This window comes from Benincasa hispida, chromosome 1 (genome assembly GCF_009727055.1).
Source record: "Benincasa hispida cultivar B227 chromosome 1, ASM972705v1, whole genome shotgun sequence".
NCBI lineage: Eukaryota > Viridiplantae > Streptophyta > Magnoliopsida > Cucurbitales > Cucurbitaceae > Benincasa > Benincasa hispida.
Genome location: NC_052349.1, coordinates 34,835,947 through 34,842,505, shown reverse-complemented (window position 1 = coordinate 34,842,505; position 6,559 = coordinate 34,835,947). Strand labels below are relative to the sequence as shown.

General features: G+C 29.2%; 1 pseudogene; it reads right to left on the bottom strand.

The window, feature by feature from the left end:
* Positions 1 to 3,903: 3,903 nt before the first annotated feature.
* Positions 3,904 to 4,822, bottom strand: LOC120089104 (annotated as a pseudogene).
* Between the last annotated feature and the right edge of the window lie 1,737 nt (positions 4,823 to 6,559).

Genomic DNA, 6,559 nt, shown 5'->3' with positions numbered 1-6,559 from the left:
TGCTCAATTCAATTGCATTTGAAAATTATGTCGTATCGTTACCGTCAACGTTACAATTACCATTATTGTTACTATTCCACAATAAATGTGATTACCATTATTGTTAATGAAAATTGATTACCATTATTGTTAATGGTAATGGTAGCAGTAAATGTGACAAAATTCATAATTTTAAGTAAATATGATCAAAAGCAATCCAATTACATTTGCAGTTCAGATTTATTACAATTGATCTATCAATAAAATTTATTACGATTACACCAATTTTTATTATGGTTTGGTAAATTGGTCTAAGTTCAATTTTAGTCCATCTACTGAAAAAAAAAATCCCTTCATGCAAATAAAAGTTAAAACTTTTGAGTAAGAATAAAAGCCCAGGTGGAAATCCAATTAGATGAGGGTGCGTTCTTATTATTAATTTTTTTATTTGTGACTCCTTTACTAAACTATTAATTTAAAGTTAATTAAAACGTACAACTAAAGTTTTTGTCATTTCACATTGGGTTTTGCGATTTTTTCTAGATACTAATCAAAACAAACAACTCTTATGTGATGTTTTTTTATTTTGAAAAGGTATTGTAACTGAAGTGTAAGATAGAGAATCAAATTTTTGACTTTAAAGTTAATAGTACAAATACTATATTAGTTGAGCTACGCTCATGTTGGCGATCCATGAGATGTTGACATTGCTTTACATGTGTATTTCTTTTTCTTTTTGAGCCAAATAATAATAATAATAATAATAATTTTTCAAAAAAAAAAAATAGTCAGAATCTTTTAAAATCAAAGTTAGTCGTAGTGTCCACATGAACATAGCTTAACTGATATCAAATATATATAATATTTTGAGATCAAAGGTTCGATTCTCCCACCCTAGATATTAACAAAAAAAAAAAAAAACACGCTATCTTAAATTAACCAAACATTTATATTGTCTTTGTTGAGGGTTGTCGAAGGCAAAGTCCAAAGTCAAAGGATAGGTCCAAACTCTAAGAGTGCTGAGAAAGAGCATGAGGGAGTGCGCATCTTAAAAGAAAAATATCAGTGCCTTGAGGTTCGGGCTGATCAGTTGAGTTGGTAAATAGGTACCTTACAACCTGCAACCTCGAGCGTCAAAAATGTCCTTGATACCCATACCGTCAAATACAATTGTGGATACGTGCCAGAGGATTGGCTTATAAATGGCCTCATTCACCACTCAATGGAGAGAATAAGTAATTTGAAAAAGATTCATCCAACCTTATTCCTTTTTCCATGTTTAGTTGAATTAATCACTCATAATACTAACTTAAGCATTAGAGTGCATACAGTAGATTAGAGTGTATACAGTAGGCTCGACATCACACTAGTGCGAGGATCTCTTACTGAATATGATTTAGACCAAAATAAAGGAAAGTGGGTCGAAGGTCAAAGCCACCGAACACCTATTGCACAAGTCAATGCAAACAATGCCAACAATCTCTAAGAAGAAAAATGTAATATTATTTTCAATTAACATGCTGCTACCCATCAAATTAATAGCATAATAGTAAGAATTGTATGAAATCATAATTTGAGTACAAGAATGAGTTATTAATAAACTTGTCCATTAAAAAAATGGCAAAGAAACATTAAAAATTTTAAAACTTGATCTCTTTATAGATACATGTGTTAAAATTATGTTCAAATTGACGATGAAGAATTGAATCACTACAATATAAAATAAATAAATAAAATTAAAATTGTTTAATGATTCGATAAAAAAAGATTTAAAAAATATATAGCTTAATCCACATGATGTATATACAAAAGTTTAGATTTATTTATTTTATTTTATTTTATTTTATTTATAAAGCAGCAAATCTATTTATTCTACATTTAACTAAAAAAGGTTATGAAAAAAGGAAAAAGAAAAGGGTAGGTGGGACCATGGTTGCTTCACATTGTGAAATTTTTTTTTTTTCCCACCACTCTTTTGTCTTTAGCATCAAACACACAGAGCACGTGCAGAATATGAAAAACATGACGAAATATATACTAATATTTTTCTTTTTTCTAAAAAAATTAAATAAAGGATTAAGGAATAAAAATAATCCACATGTTCGAAACAAAATACAAGTTGGCAAAAGAAGCCATCTCTGAAGTACACGTGGAGGAAATTGATTGGTTGATTTTGAAAACGTGTAATATTTTGATTTTGTTGTTTGCGGTCTTTAATTTGCTTTTTCACCTGACGTTCAGTAGTTAATGATACTTTATTCTCCAGCTCAGGCTCGGCCGACCTCAAATCCCTCCCTATTCAGAAACTATTTAATTAACTATTCCTTTCTTTTCTTTTCTTTTGAAAATAACTATTTAAATATTCCTTCTACTACGTATTTTAACAGAAACATTTTACTATATAACTTTTAAATCATTTCTCTATGTGTAATCTATTTATAGATTTATATATTTTTTTAAATAAATCAAGATCCTTACCGTAGAATACAAATTTCAGATTAAATATTATTTCTTATCCTAAATTTAGCCAATAACAATTTAGTCTTTGCATGATAGAACTAAATTATTACAAATAGTAAAGAATATGGATGAAATCATTCCTTATGTAAATTCAATAACTAAATTATTACAAATTTAAAAATACAAGGCTAAATCATTATTAACTAATATTTATGGATTAAATTGTTCCTTTCATAGACCAAAAGTATTTTTAATCAAATTTTTAACATCTAATATTTTAGATAGAAGTATAAACATTTGGGAGAGTATCAAGTTATACACTTAAATTTTAGAGGTTGTATCACTATAAACCATGAACTAATAATTGTATCAATATAAACCTTGATTTTTTATAAGTATATCATTTTATACCTTTTATTACATTCTATCTTGAAAAATCCTATGTGAAACTTATAATTGTATCAATTAAATCCATAAACTTCCACAAATGAATCAAACTTACTCTCATTCATAATTTTCTTTTTAAGCATCGTCCATTTTGTAAAACCAACATTTGAAAATTAATACATGAATGATTTTCAAGGATAATTATAATAAAGAGTCTGATGGATTATTTTGTGAAAATTTAAGAGTTCAATTAAATCAATTTCACACGATATTGATTCAAATAAAATTTATAGGAGAATGTAAATTGATACACTTACAAAAGTATGGACTTCAATTCATATAATTATTATTTCATGATTTAAATTGATACACTCTTAAAATTTAAGGATATAAATTGATATTTACTTTACATATATTGATTTTTTTAAAAAAAAAAATTAGTTCAACAATATAACGTGTTATATTCAAATATCTTTTTTTTTTTTTTTTGAATTATATACCTTATATAATAAGTTGAGTTATATTTCATGTTCTAGAAATTAGCATTATAATGATGTTTATCAACTTTCTTTCTCCGTTATTTTATATGTCTACATTTGTCTTGGGTGGTTGATGCTTACATTTATTCAACACACTTAGCATGTGCCAAAACACTATACCTTAAATTCAATCTTTTTAAGATTGGAAGATCAAACAACTTTATGCATAGATTAACGCATTATATATTTTTTTGATTAAAATTAAGATATTTTTTTTTAATTAAATTTGTGATTTTTTTAACAATACCTGAAATATGTCTTCAAAGAATTAAATATTTTCTAAATTTGTGAGTTAACTATATTTATTAAATAGTAAAAAACAGTGATCAAATTTAGTTTTGTTTTTAACAAAAGAAATTGAATTAGTTAGACTGATTGAACCATCAATTTGCAACCTAATAATTAAGTTCTCTATCCACTAATTTGATAATTTCTCAAGATAATTATTAGTTTTTTTAGCTCGAATTAGGAACTTATAAAAGATTTAATGTTAAAAAATTAAAATTTTATTCATGAAATTAATGAGGGAGCTGGATGCTAAAATTCCCAAACAAAAAATATATTTTAAGTTTTCTGTTTTGGCATTTTCCGACGAGGGATTATGAAAATTCCCAAGTTCCAAAACTGGCGGAATCCGACGAGTCGGCGCCGTGATCCGTCATCAACGCCGACATCCATTTCATCCTTCGCAATCTTCCCCCACATTTCTTCATCATTTCCGATACCAATCGCCGCCGAATTGCTACCACTCCTCGAAATTTCTTTTTCCGGCCTCTGCTGTTGCCGCTCCGAACTCGTCATTCTCAATGAATCATCAGTAAACGGAAAATTAAGCTTTGCTCTTGGGCCTCGAAACTCCAACGCAGCTTTATCATAAGCCCTAGCAGCTTCTTCGGCAGTATTGAAAGTCCCTAACCAAACTCTAGTCGCGAGTTTCGGATTTCGGATCTCGGCCGCCCATTTCCCCCAAGGACGCTGTCGAACGCCTCTGTAAGTCTTCTTCGACCGCTTATTCCCGCTCTTCTTCTGGACGTCGACTTGCGACGACGACGGTGGAAAGAAATCGCAGCCTAAACAACCGTCGATTCGACAAACGCTACACGTCTCGAAAACAGAGGGAGAGAAAATTGCGTCGGTACTGGAACAACTAATGGAAGAAGTAGTTGCAGAAGCGGAGAAGGAATCGGAGGCGGCAGAATCGAATGAAGGCGGCGGAATTTGATTTTCGCGCCAAAACCTATCCGCCATGGAATAATGGAAATCGGAAGCTGTGCCGGAGACAACAGAGGACAACGTCGTGACGATTATAGAGAGCTCTTGATCCGGGGTGATACGACGGCGGAAATAAGGCGGCGGAAGAGAGAAGTGATAAGATTCGGGCGATTCAGTGGATCGTGATCGCTTCAGAGAGTTCATGAGAGAGAGAGAGAGAGAGAGAGAGAGAGAATTAGGAAATTTGGGGGTTTTAGAAGTGAAAGTGAAGAGTGAGGTATTTATACGGAGAGGGTGATGACGTGTCAACAGAAAAACGCTATTTGGCACGCGGTGGGAAATAAGCACGCGGTGGAGTGGATTTTTTTAGGTGGGTCCAGCTCGGATATTAATTATTATTATTTTTGGAAATATATATATATTTTAAAAAATGAATATAAACGCGGCTGGGTTAGATTGAAAGTGGAAGGTTTTTAAGGGAAGTGGTTTTGAGTGATTACGTGGCTGTCAGTCTTCATAAATGGATAAGATTTTGTGAAGAGCTACAAAACTTAGGGGATGACAACCAACACATGGTTAAATTCCAGAATGAGACTTATTGACTACTTTCCCATTAATTCTTAAATATATATAGATTTTTTAAATGTCAATTTTATAAAATAGATTATCAAAATAAATATATAAACAATTTTAAAATAAAATTTACTAAGAGATTCATTTATGAAAGTTGGAGAGATTTAATTGATACAATACCATCCAAAATTTTTCCAAATGCAACTTAATAGATGGTGTAAATTGATACATTTACGAATGTTCAAGATTTAAATTGTTACAACTGCCATGAAGTTTTAGGGTATAAATTGATTTTATTTAACTTTCAATTTATTTGTTTTTATATTTTAAAAATATTCTAAATTTAGTCATTCAAATTAGTTTGTATTGAAATTGATTAAATATTAATAATAATTTTCATATCTGTCTATATATAAATATAAACACGGTGTTAATAGAGACTATTTTTGTTAAATTTTTTTTTGACAAAATTTAACTAAAATTAATTGTAGGGATTAATTTTAAAATTTTTTGAAAGTTTTGGGAACTAACAAATTGAGTATTTGAAAATATTTGAATAAATATGAAACAAAATCTTAATCACATAGACCGAAATGATATTTTAACTTATTATAAATTGGATTTTTTTATACTATTTTAATGAGGTATCTATTCTGCTATTTATTGCTTATTAAAATAGTAATATTTAAGAATAATGTAGGATTTGTGAAATAAATCAGTACATCAGTAAATGTTGTTGTAAATTATGAAAAGAAGAAATATCTTGATATGGTAGTACCATGAATTTTTTGATGCAGCAAAATATGTATTTTTCGTCTATCTATTTGGGGGGAGATTTTTATTTATCATATACGTTGTTTTTTTAATTATTTTTTATCTAATGGCTTACTTTTAATATTCATATAAATCATTAGGTAATTGAGTAAATTATACTTTCCATCTATGAAATTTATGATTGGTTTCGATTTGGTTCATATAATTTCAAAGGTTGCAATGTAGTTTTTGAGGTTTAAAAAATGTTCTACATAATTCTCGAAGTTAAGTTTGGTTTTTTAGTATAACAATTAAGAAGATATGGGATCAAACCTTCAACGTTTAAAAAATGAAACCATGATAAATTACTCGTATTTTAAGATCACTTTGACTTTTCAAATTTAAATTACTTGATATATGATTAATGAAAAATGATGTGGCACATTGAAAAAGACAAATATTAAATGAGGCTTAAATATTTTTACTACTTTTATATTGTGTTGTACAACTCCAAGGGTCCACAACTAATCCCTGGTACGATTTGGGAGTTAACCATTCCTTTTCTCCTCAATGCCACCAATTATGGCATTTAGTTTTTGGTAAAGTTTTTTGTTTTTGTTTTTTTCCCTCTCTTTAAATGTAACCACTACTTCTAT